Consider the following 13,408-nt stretch of genomic DNA (forward strand, 5'->3'; position numbering starts at 1 on the left):
TGATTCACATATCAAAGCCAAAAGAAATGTGTGTCTTTTTGCTTTCTGTCATGCAAGAATCAGCTGTTTCTCTTGTTAGCAACGAAAAGTTGCACTTTGCGAGAGGCGCTTCCCCTAAGGAACAAAGTTGTTTTTCACCGAGAAAGAAAGATCCAGTCCTGGATTCTCAGATGCATATTATTCCCTTATCAAAGCCGTAAGAAATGTGTGTCCTTATGCTTTCTGTCTTGCAAGAATCGACTGTTTCTCTTGTTAGCAACGAAAAGTTGCACTTTGCGAGATGAGCTTCCCCTAAGGAACAAAGTTGTTTTTCACCGAGGAAGAAAGATCCAGTCCTGGATTCTCAGATGCATATTATTCCCTTACCAAAGCTATAAGAAATGTGTGTCCTCATGCCTTCTCTCTGACAGGAATCGACTGTTTCACTTGCTATCAAAGCAAAGTTGCACTTTGCTCGTTGAGATTCCCCTAAGGAACAACTGTGCTTTGCATCCAGAAAGAAAGATCCAGGCCTGGATTCTCTGATGCATGTGATTCACTAGCCAGAGCCATAAGAATACTGTGTCCTGATGCCTTCTGTCTGAAAGGAATCGACCGTTTCACTTGTTAGCAAAGGAAAGTTGCGCTTTGCTCGTTGATCTTCCCCTAAGGAACAACAGAGCTTTGCACCGTGAAAGCAAGCTCCAGCCCTGGAGTTTTTGATGTATATGATTTACTTTCCTAAGCCATAAGAAATATGTGCCCTGATGTCTCCTGTCTGTCAGAAATCAAGTGTTTCACGTGTTACAAGAGCAAAGGTGCACTTTGCGATGCGAGCTTCCCGTACGTAAAAACTGTGTTTTCACCAAGAAAGAAAGCTTCAGAACTGTATTCTCGAATGCATATGATTCACTTATCAAAGCCGTAAGAAATGTGTGCCCTTATGCCTTTTGTCTTGCAAGAATCAGCTGTTTCTCTTGCTAGCAACGAAAAGTTGCACTTTGCGGGGTGAACTTCCCCTAAGGAACAAAGTTGTTTTTCACCGAGAAAGAAAGATCCAGGCCTGGATTCTCAGATGCATATTATCCACTTACCAAAGCCATAAGAAATGTGTGTCCGTATGCCTTCTGTCTTGCAAGAATCAGCTGTTTCTCTTGTTAGCAACGAAAAGTTGCACTTTGCGAGTTGAGCTTCCCCTAAGGAACAAAGTTGTTTTTCCTGAGACACAACAATCAATTCCTGGATTCTCAGATGCATATTATTCCCTTACCAAAGCCATAAGAAATGTGTGTCCTGATGCCTTCTGTCTGACAGGAGTCGACGGTTTCACTTGTTAGCAAAGGAAAGTTGCACTTTGCTCGTTGAGCTTCCCCTAAGGAACAATTGTGCTTTGCATCCAGAAAGAAAGTTCCAGACCTGCATTCTCTGATGCATGTGATTCACTAGCCAGAGCCATAAGAATACTGTGTCCTGATGCCTTCTGTCTGAAAGGAATCGACCGTTTCACTTGTTAGCAAAGCAAAGTTGCACTTTGCTCGTTGAGCTTCCCCTATGGAACAACAGTGCTTTGCACAGTGAAAGCAAGTTCCAGCCCTGGAGTTTTAGATGTATATGATTTACTTTCCAAAACCATAAGAAATATGTGCCCTGATGTCTCCTGTCTGTCAGAAATCAAAAGTTTCACGTGTTACAAGAGCAAAGGTGCACTTTGCCATACGAGCTTCCCGTAGGTAACAACTGTGTTTTCACCAAGAAAGAAAGCTCCAGACCTGCATTCTCGAATGCATATGATTCACTTATCAAAGCCATAAGAAATGTGTGTCCTTATGCTTTCTGTCTTGAAAGAATCAGCTGTTTCTCTGTTAGGAACGAAAAGTTGCACTTTGCGACATGAGCCTCCCCTAAGGAACAACGTTGTTTTTTACCGAGAAAGAAAGACCCAGTCCTGGATTCTCAGATGCATATGAGAATCTTTCTAAAGCCATAAGAAATATGTGTCCTGATACATTCCTTCTGCCAGGAATCGACTGTTTCACTTGTTAGCCGAAAAATACTACTCTTTGCCGGCTGAACTTCCCCTAAGGAACACCAGTGCTTTGCATCCAAACAGAGAGCTCCAGTCCTGGATTCTCTGATGCATGTGATTCACTAGCCAGAGCCATAAGAATACTGTGTCCTGATGCCTTCTGTCTGACAGGAATCGACCGTTTCACTTGTTAGCAAAGCAAAGCTGCACTTTGCTCCTTGAGTTTCCCCTAAGGAAAAACAGTGCTTTTCACCGTGAAAGCAAGCTCCAGCCCTGGAGTTTTAGATGTATATGATTTACTTTCCAAAACCATAAGAAATATGTGCCCTGATGTCTCCTGTCTGTCAGAAATCAAGTGTTTCACGTGTTATAAGAGCAAAGGTGCACTTTGCGATACGAGCTTCCCGTACGTAACAACTGTGTTTTCACCGAGAAAGAAAGATCCAGGTCTCGATTCTCAGATGCATATGATTCACTTACCAAAGCCATAAGAAATGTGTGTCCTTATGCGTGCTGTCTTGCAAGAATCAGCTGTTTCTCTTGTTAGCAACGAAAAGTTGCACTTTGCGAGATGAGCTTCCCCTAAGGAACAAGGTTGTTTTTCACCGAGAAAGAAAGATCCAGTCCTGGATTCTCAGATGCATATTATTCACTTACCAGTGTCATAGAAATGTGTGTCCTTATGCCTTCTGTCTTGCAAGAATCAGCTGTTTCTCTTGTTAGCAACGAAAAGTTGCACTTTTCTCGTTCAGCTTCCCCTAAAGAACAGCAGAGCTTTGCACCGTGAAAGCAAGCTCCAGCCCTGGAGTTTTAGATGTATATGATTTACTTTCCTAAGCCATAAGAAATATGTGCCCTGATGTCTCCTGTCTGTCAGAAATCAAGAGTTTTACGTGTTACAAGAGCAAAGGTGCACTTTGCGATACGAGCTTCCCGTAGGTAACAACTGTGTTTTCACCAAGAAAGAAAGCTCCAGACCAGCATTCTCGAATGCATATGATTCACTTATCAAAGCCATAAGAAATGTGTGTCCTTTTGCTTTCTGAAATGCAAGAATCAGCTGTTTCTCTTGTTAGCAACGAAAAGTTGCACTTTGCGAGATGAGCTTCCACTGAGGAACAAAGTTGTTTTTCACCGAGAAAGAAAGATCCAGTCCTGGATTCTCAGATGCATATTATTCCCTTATCAAAGCCATAAGAAATGTGTGTCCTTATGCTTTCTGTCTTGCAAGAATCGACTGTTTCTCTTGTTAGCAACGAAAAGTTGCACTTTTCTCTTTGAGCTTCCCCTAAGGAAAAACAGATCTTTACACCGTGAAAGCAAGCTCCAGCCCTGGAGTTTTAGATGTATATGAGAATCTTTCCTAAGCCATAAGAAATATGTGCCCTGATGTCTCCTGTCTGTCAGAAATCAAGAGATTCACGTTTTAGAAGAGTAAGGGTGCACTTTGCCATACGAGCTTCCCGTACGTAACAACTGTGTTTTCACCAAGAAAGAAAGCTCCAGAACTGCATTCTCGAATGCATATGATTCACTTATCAAAGCCATAAGAAATGTGTGTCCTTTTCCTTTCTGTCTGGCAAGAATCAGCTGTTTCTCTTGTTAGAAACGAAAAGTTGCACTTTGCGAGTTGAGCTTCCCCTAAGGAACAAGGTTGTTTTTCACCGAGAAAGAAAGATCCAGTCCTGGATTCTCAAATGCATATTATTCCCTTATCAAAGCCATAAGAAATGTGTGTCCTTATGCTTTCTGTCTTGCAAGAATCAGCAGTTTCTCTTGTTAGCAACGAAAAGTTGCACTTTTCTCGTTGAGCTTCCCCTAAGGAACAACAGAGCTTTGCACCGTGAAAGCAAGCTCCAGCCCTGGAGTTTTTGATGTATATGATTTACTTTCCTAAGCCATAAGAAATATGTGCCCTGATGTCTCCTGTCTGTCAGAAATCAAGTGTTTCACGTGTTACAAGAGCAAAGGTGCACTTTGCGATACGAGCTTCCCGTAGGTAACAACTGTGTTTTCACCAAGAAAGAAAGCTTCAGAACTGCATTCTCGAATGCATATGATTCACTTATCAAAGCCATAAGAAATGTGTGCCCTTATGCCTTCTGTCTTGCAAGAATCAGCTGTTTCTCTTGTTAGCAACGAAAAGTTGCACTTTGCGGGGTGAACTTCCCCTAAGGAACAAAGTTGTTTTTCACCGAGAAAGAAAGATCCAGTCCTGGATTCTCAGATGCATATTATCCACTTACCAAAGCCATAAGAAATGTGTGTCCTTATGTCTTCTGTCTTGCAAGAATCAGCTGTTCCTCTTGTAAGCAACGAAAAGTTGCACTTTTGCGTGTTGAGCTTCCCCTAAGGAACAAAGTTGTTTTTCCTGAGACACAAAGATCAATTCCTGGATTCTCAGATGCATATTATTCCCTTACCAAAGCCATAAGAAATGTGTGTCCTCATGCCTTCTCTCTGACAGGAATCGACTGTTTCACGTGTTAGCAAAGCAAAGTTGCACTTTGCGAGTTGAGCTTCCCCTAAGGAACAACTGTGCTTTTCATCCAGAAAGAGAGCTCCAGGCCGGGATTCTCTGATGCATGTGATTCACTAGCCAGAGCCATAAGAATACTGTGTCCTGATGCCTTCCGTCTGACAGGAATCGACCGTTTCACTTGTTAGCAAAGCAAAGTTGCACTTTGCTCGTTGAGCTTCCCCTAAGAAGCAACAGTACTTTGCACCGTGAAAGCAAGCTCCAGCCCTGGAGTTTTAGGTGTATATGATTTACTTTCCAAAACTATAAGAAATATGTGCCCTGATGTCTCCTGTCTGTCAGAAATCAAGTGTTTCACGTGTTACAAGAGCAAAGGTGCACTTTGCGATGCGAGCTTCCCTTACGTAACAACTGTGTTTTCACCAAGAAAGAAAGCTTCAGAACTGTATTCTCGAATGCATATGATTCACTTATCAAAGCCGTAAGAAATGTGTGCCCTTATGCCTTTTGTCTTGCAAGAATCAGCTGTTTCTCTTGTTAGCAACGAAAAGTTGCACTTTGCGGGGTGAACTTCCCCTAAGGAACAAAGCTGTTTTTCACCGAGAAAGAAAGATCCAGTCCTGGATTCTCAGATGCATATTATCCACTTACCAAAGCCATAAGAAATGTGTGTCCGTGTGCCTTCTGTCTTGCAAGAATCAGCTGTTTCTCTTGTTAGCAACGAAAAGTTGCACTTTGCGAGTTGAGCTTCCCCTAAGGAACAAAGTTGTTTTTCCTGAGACACAAAGATCAACTCCTGGATTCTCAGATGCATATTATTCCCTTACCAAAGCCATAAGAAATGTGTGTCCTTTTCCTTTCTGTCTTGAAAGAATCAGCTGTTTCTCTTGTTAGAAACGAAAAGTTGCACTTTGCGAGTTGAGCTTCCCCTAAGGAACAAGGTTGTTTTTCACCGAGAAAGAAAGATCCAGTCTTGGATTCTCAAATGCATATTATTCACTTACCAAAGCCATAAGAAATGTGCGTCCTTATGCTTTCTGTCTTGCAAGAATCAGCAGTTTCTCTTGTTAGCAACGAAAAGTTGCACTTTGCGAGATGAGCTTCCCCTAAGGAACAACCGAGCTTTGCACCGTGAAAGGAAGCTCCAGCCCTGGAGTTTTTGATGTATATGATTTACTTTCCTAAGCCATAAGAAATATGTGCCCTGATGTCTCCTGTCTGTCAGAAATCAAGTGTTTCACGTGTTAGAAGATCAAAGGTGCACTTTTCGATACGAGCTTCCCGTACGTAACAACTGTGTTTTCACCAAGAAAGAAAGCTTCAGAACTGTATTCTCGAATGCATATGATTCACTTATCAAAGCCGTAAGAAATGTGTGCCCTTATGCCTTTTGTCTTGCAAGAATCAGCTGTTTCTCTTGTTAGCAACGAAAAGTTGCACTTTGCGGGGTGAACTTCCCCTAAGGAACAAAGCTGTTTTTCACCGAGAAAGAAAGATCCAGTCCTGGATTCTCAGATGCATATTATCCACTTACCAAAGCCATAAGAAATGTGTGTCCTTATGTCTTCTGTCTTGCAAGAATCAGCTGTTCCTCTTGTTAGCAACGAAAAGCTGCACTTTTGCGTGTTGAGCTTCCCCTAAGGAACAAAGTTGTTTTTCCTGAGACACAAAGATCAATTCCTGGATTCTCAGATGCATATTATTCCCTTACCAAAGCCATAAGAAATGTGTGTCCTCATGCCTTCTGTCTGACAGGAATCGACTGTTTCACGTGTTAGCAAAGCAAAGTTGCACTTTGCGAGATGAGCTTCCCCTAAGGAACAATTGTGCTTTGCATCCAGAAAGAAAGTTCCAGACCTGCATTCTCTGATGCACGTGATTCACTAGCCAGAGCCATAAGAATACTGTGTCCTGATGCCTTCTGTCTGAAAGGAATCGACCGTTACACTTGTTAGCAAAGCAAAGTTGCACTTTGCTCGTTGAGCTTCCCCTATGGAACAACAGTGCTTTGCACAGTGAAAGCAAGTTCCAGCCCTGGAGTTTTAGATGTATATGATTTACTTTCCAAAACCATAAGAAATATGTGCCCTGATGTCTCCTGTCTGTCAGAAATCAAGTGTTTCACGTGTTACAAGAGCAAAGGTGCACTTTGCGATACGAGTTTCCCGTACGCAACAACTGTGTTTTCACCAAGAAAGAAAGCTCCAGACCAGCATTCTCGAATGCATAAGATTAACATATCAAACCCATAAAAAATGTGTGTCCTTTTGCTTTCTCTCATGCAAGAATCAGCTGTTTCTCTTGTTAGCAACGAAAAGTTGCACTTTGCGAGAGGAGCTTCCCCTAAGGAACAAAGTTGTTTTTCACCGAGAAAGAAAGATCCAGTCCTGGATTCTCAGATGCATATTATTCACTTACCAGAGCCATAAGAAATGTGTGTCCTGATGCCTTCTGTCTGACAGGAATCGACTGTTTCACTTTTTAGCAAAGCAAAGTTGAACTTTGCTCGTTGAGCTTTCCCTAAGGAACAACACAGCTTTGCACCGTGAAAACAAGCTCCAGCCCTGGAGTTTTAGATGTATATGATTTACTTTCCTAAGCCATAAGAAATATGTGCCCTGATGTCTCCTGTCTGTCAGAAATCAAGAGATTCACGTGTTAGAAGAGCAAAGGTGCACTTTGCGATACGAGCTTCCCGTACGTAAAAACTGTGTTTTCACCAAGAAGGAAAGCTCCAGAACTGCATTCTCGAATGCATATTATTCACTTATCAAAGCCATAAGAAATGTGTGTCTTTATGCTTTCTGTCTTGCAAGAATCAGCTGTTTCTCTTGTTAGCAAGGAAAAGTTGCACTTTGCGGGATGAACTTCCCCTAAGGAACAAAGTTGTTTTTCAGGGAGAAAGAAAGATCCAGGCCTGGATTCTCAGATGCATATTATCCACTTACCAAAGCCATAAGAACTGTGTGTCCGTATGCCTTCTGTCTTGCAAGAATCAGCTGTTTCTCTTGTTAGCAACGAAAAGTTGCACTTTGCGAGTTGAGCTTCCCCTAAGGAACAAAGTTGTTTTTCCTGAGACACAAAGATCAATTCCTGGATTCTCAGATGCATATTATTCCCTTACCAAAGCCATAAGAAATGTGTGTCCTGATGCCTTCTGTCTGACAGGAGTCGACTGTTTCACTTGTTAGCAAAGGAAAGTTGCACTTTGCTCGTTGAGCTTCCCCTAAGGAACAATTGTGCTTTGCATCCAGAAAGAAAGTTCCAGACCTGCATTCTCTGATGCATGTGATTCACTAGCCAGAGCCATAAGAATACTGTGTCCTGATGCCTTCTGTCTGAAAGGAATCGACCGTTTCACTTGTTAGCAAAGCAAAGTTGCACTTTGCTCGTTGAGCTTCCCCTATGGAACAACAGTGCTTTGCACAGTGAAAGCAAGTTCCAGCCCTGGAGTTTTAGATGTATATGATTTACTTTCCAAAACCATAAGAAATATGTGCCCTGATGTCTCCTGTCTGTCAGAAATCAAGTGTTTCACGTGTTATAAGAGCAAAGGTGCACTTTGCGATACGAGCTTCCCGTAGGTAACAACTGTGTTTTCACCAAGAAAGAAAGCTCCAGACCTGCGTTCTCGAATGCATATGATTCACATATCAAAGCCATAAGAAATGTGTGTCTTTTTGCTTTCTGTCATGCAAGAATCAGCTGTTTCTCTTGTTAGCAACGAAAAGTTGCACTTTGCGAGAGGAGCTTCCCCTAAGGAACAAAGTTGTTTTTCACCGAGAAAGAAAGATCCAGTCCTGGATTCTCAGATGCATAATATTCCCTTATCAAAGCCGTAAGAAATGTGTGTCCTTATGCTTTCTGTCTTGCAAGAATCGACTGTTTCTCTTGTTAGCAACGAAAAGTTGCACTTTGCGAGATGAGCTTCCCCTAAGGAACAAAGTTGTTTTTCACCGAGGAAGAAAGATCCAGTCCTGGATTCTCAGATGCATATTATTCCCTTACCAAAGCTATAAGAAATGTGTGCCCTGATGCCTTCTGTCTGACAGGAATCGACTGTTTCACTTGCTATCAAAGCAAAGTTGCACTTTGCTCGTTGAGATTCCCCTAAAAAACAACTGTGCTTTGCATCCAGAAAGAAAGATCCAGGCCTGGATTCTCTGATGCATGTGATTCACTAGCCAGAGCCATAAGAATACTGTGTCCTGATGCCTTCTGTCTGAAAGGAATCGACCGTTTCACTTGTTAGCAAAGGAAAGTTGCGCTTTGCTCGTTGATCTTCCCCTATGGAACAACAGTGCTTTGCACAGTGAAAGCAAGTTCCAGCCCTGGAGTTTTAGATGTATATGATTTACTTTCCAAAACCATAAGAAATATGTGCCCTGATGTCTCCTGTCTGTCAGAAATCAAGAGTTTCACGTGTTACAAGAGCAAAGGTGCACTTTGCGATACGAGTTTCCCGTACGCAACAACCGTGTTTTCGCCAAGAAAGAAAGCTCCAGACCAGCATTCTCGAATGCATAAGATTAACATATCAAACCCATAAAAAATGTGTGTCCTTTTGCTTTCTGTCATGCAAGAATCAGCTGTTTCTCTTGTTAGCAACGAAAAGTTGCACTTTGCGAGAGGAGCTTCCCCTAAGGAACAAAGTTGTTTTTCACCGAGAAAGAAAGATCCAGTCCTGGATTCTCAGATGCATATTATTCACTTACCAGAGCCATAAGAAATGTGTGTCCTGATGCCTTCTGTCTGACAGGAATCGACTGTTTCACTTTTTAGCAAAGCAAAGTTGAACTTTGCTCGTTGAGCTTTCCCTAAGGAACAACACAGCTTTGCACCGTGAAAACAAGCTCCAGCCCTGGAGTTTTAGATGTATATGATTTACTTTCCTAAGCCATAAGAAATATGTGCCCTGATGTCTCCTGTCTGTCAGAAATCAAGAGATTCACGTGTTAGAAGAGCAAAGGTGCACTTTGCGATACGAGCTTCCCGTACGTAAAAACTGTGTTTTCACCAAGAAGGAAAGCTCCAGAACTGCATTCTCGAATGCATATTATTCACTTATCAAAGCCATAAGAAATGTGTGTCCTTATGCTTTCTGTCTTGCAAGAATCAGCTGTTTCTCTTGTTAGCAAGGAAAAGTTGCACTTTGCGGGATGAACTTCCCCTAAGGAACAAAGTTGTTTTTCAGGGAGAAAGAAAGATCCAGGCCTGGATTCTCAGATGCATATTATCCACTTACCAAAGCCATAAGAACTGTGTGTCCGTATGCCTTCTGTCTTGCAAGAATCAGCTGTTTCTCTTGTTAGCAACGAAAAGTTGCACTTTGCGAGTTGAGCTTCCCCTAAGGAACAAAGTTGTTTTTCCTGAGACACAAAGATCAATTCCTGGATTCTCAGATGCATATTATTCCCTTACCAAAGCCATAAGAAATGTGTGTCCTGATGCCTTCTGTCTGACAGGAGTCGACTGTTTCACTTGTTAGCAAAGGAAAGTTGCACTTTGCTCGTTGAGCTTCCCCTAAGGAACAATTGTGCTTTGCATCCAGAAAGAAAGTTCCAGACCTGCATTCTCTGATGTATGTGATTCACTAGCCAGAGCCATAAGAATACTGTGTCCTGATGCCTTCTGTCTGAAAGGAATCGACCGTTTCACTTGTTAGCAAAGCAAAGTTGCACTTTGCTCGTTGAGCTTCCCCTATGGAACAACAGTGCTTTGCACAGTGAAAGCAAGTTCCAGCCCTGGAGTTTTAGATGTATATGATTTACTTTCCAAAACCATAAGAAATATGTGCCCTGATGTCTCCTGTCTGTCAGAAATCAAGTGTTTCACGTGTTATAAGAGCAAAGGTGCACTTTGCGATACGAGCTTCCCGTAGGTAACAACTGTGTTTTCACCAAGAAAGAAAGCTCCAGACCTGCATTCTCGAATGCATATGATTCACATATCAAAGCCATAAGAAATGTGTGTCTTTTTGCTTTCTGTCATGCAAGAATCAGCTGTTTCTCTTGTTAGCAACGAAAAGTTGCACTTTGCGAGAGGAGCTTCCCCTAAGGAACAAAGTTGTTTTTCACCGAGAAAGAAAGATCCAGTCCTGGATTCTCAGATGCATAATATTCCCTTATCAAAGCCGTAAGAAATGTGTGTCCTTATGCTTTCTGTCTTGCAAGAATCGACTGTTTCTCTTGTTAGCAACGAAAAGTTGCACTTTGCGAGATGAGCTTCCCCTAAGGAACAAAGTTGTTTTTCACCGAGGAAGAAAGATCCAGTCCTGGATTCTCAGATGCATATTATTCCCTTACCAAAGCTATAAGAAATGTGTGCCCTGATGCCTTCTGTCTGACAGGAATCGACTGTTTCACTTGCTATCAAAGCAAAGTTGCACTTTGCTCGTTGAGATTCCCCTAAAAAACAACTGTGCTTTGCATCCAGAAAGAAAGATCCAGGCCTGGATTCTCTGATGCATGTGATTCACTAGCCAGAGCCATAAGAATACTGTGTCCTGATGCCTTCTGTCTGAAAGGAATCGACCGTTTCACTTGTTAGCAAAGGAAAGTTGCGCTTTGCTCGTTGATCTTCCCCTATGGAACAACAGTGCTTTGCACAGTGAAAGCAAGTTCCAGCCCTGGAGTTTTAGATGTATATGATTTACTTTCCAAAACCATAAGAAATATGTGCCCTGATGTCTCCTGTCTGTCAGAAATCAAGAGTTTCACGTGTTACAAGAGCAAAGGTGCACTTTGCGATACGAGTTTCCCGTACGCAACAACCGTGTTTTCGCCAAGAAAGAAAGCTCCAGACCAGCATTCTCGAATGCATAAGATTAACATATCAAACCCATAAAAAATGTGTGTCCTTTTGCTTTCTGTCATGCAAGAATCAGCTGTTTCTCTTGTTAGCAACGAAAAGTTGCACTTTGCGAGAGGAGCTTCCCCTAAGGAACAAAGTTGTTTTTCACCGAGAAAGAAAGATCCAGTCCTGGATTCTCAGATGCATATTATTCACTTACCAGAGCCATAAGAAATGTGTGTCCTGATGCCTTCTGTCTGACAGGAATCGACTGTTTCACTTTTTAGCAAAGCAAAGTTGAACTTTGCTCGTTGAGCTTTCCCTAAGGAACAACACAGCTTTGCACCGTGAAAACAAGCTCCAGCCCTGGAGTTTTAGATGTATATGATTTACTTTCCTAAGCCATAAGAAATATGTGCCCTGATGTCTCCTGTCTGTCAGAAATCAAGAGATTCACGTGTTAGAAGAGCAAAGGTGCACTTTGCGATACGAGCTTCCCGTACGTAAAAACTGTGTTTTCACCAAGAAGGAAAGCTCCAGAACTGCATTCTCGAATGCATATTATTCACTTATCAAAGCCATAAGAAATGTGTGTCCTTATGCTTTCTGTCTTGCAAGAATCAGCTGTTTCTCTTGTTAGCAAGGAAAAGTTGCACTTTGCGGGATGAACTTCCCCTAAGGAACAAAGTTGTTTTTCAGGGAGAAAGAAAGATCCAGGCCTGGATTCTCAGATGCATATTTTCCACTTACCAAAGCCATAAGAAATGTGTGTCCGTATGCCTTCTGTCTTGCAAGAATCAGCTGTTTCTCTTGTTAGCAACGAAAAGTTGCACTTTGCGAGTTGAGCTTCCCCTAAGGAACAAAGTTGTTTTTCCTGAGACACAAAGATCAATTCCTGGATTCTCAGATGCATATTATTCCCTTACCAAAGCCATAAGAAATGTGTGTCCTGATGCCTTCTGTCTGACAGGAGTCGACTGTTTCACTTGTTAGCAAAGGAAAGTTGCACTTTGCTCGTTGAGCTTCCCCTAAGGAACAATTGTGCTTTGCATCCAGAAAGAAAGTTCCAGACCTGCATTCTCTGATGCATGTGATTCACTAGCCAGAGCCATAAGAATACTGTGTCCTGATGCCTTCTGTCTGAAAGGAATCGACCGTTTCACTTGTTAGCAAAGCAAAGTTGCACTTTGCTCGTTGAGCTTCCCCTATGGAACAACAGTGCTTTGCACAGTGAAAGCAAGTTCCAGCCCTGGAGTTTTAGATGTATATGATTTACTTTCCAAAACCATAAGAAATATGTGCCCTGATGTCTCCTGTCTGTCAGAAATCAAGTGTTTCACGTGTTATAAGAGCAAAGGTGCACTTTGCGATACGAGCTTCCCGTAGGTAACAACTGTGTTTTCACCAAGAAAGAAAGCTCCAGACCTGCATTCTCGAATGCATATGATTCACATATCAAAGCCATAAGAAATGTGTGTCTTTATGCTTTCTGTCATGCAAGAATCAGCTGTTTCTCTTGTTAGCAAGGAAAAGTTGCACTTTGCGAGAGGAGCTTCCCCTAAGGAACAAAGTTGTTTTTCACCGAGAAAGAAAGATCCAGTCCTGGATTCTCAGATGCATAATATTCCCTTATCAAAGCCGTAAGAAATGTGTGTCCTTATGCTTTCTGTCTTGCAAGAATCGACTGTTTCTCTTGTTAGCAACGAAAAGTTGCACTTTGCGAGATGAGCTTCCCCTAAGGAACAAAGTTGTTTTTCACCGAGGAAGAAAGATCCAGTCCTGGATTCTCAGATGCATATTATTCCCTTACCAAAGCTATAAGAAATGTGTGCCCTGATGCCTTCTGTCTGACAGGAATCGACTGTTTCACTTGCTATCAAAGCAAAGTTGCACTTTGCTCGTTGAGATTCCCCTAAAAAACAACTGTGCTTTGCATCCAGAAAGAAAGATCCAGGCCTGGATTCTCTGATGCATGTGATTCACTAGCCAGAGCCATAAGAATACTGTGTCCTGATGCCTTCTGTCTGAAAGGAATCGACCGTTTCACTTGTTAGCAAAGGAAAGTTGCGCTTTGCTCGTTGATCTTCCCCTATGGAACAACAGTGCTTTGCACAGTGAAAGCAAGTTCCAGC

The sequence above is a fragment of the Pithys albifrons genome, chromosome 2 (assembly GCF_047495875.1).
Source record: "Pithys albifrons albifrons isolate INPA30051 chromosome 2, PitAlb_v1, whole genome shotgun sequence".
NCBI classification, from domain to species: domain Eukaryota; kingdom Metazoa; phylum Chordata; class Aves; order Passeriformes; family Thamnophilidae; genus Pithys; species Pithys albifrons.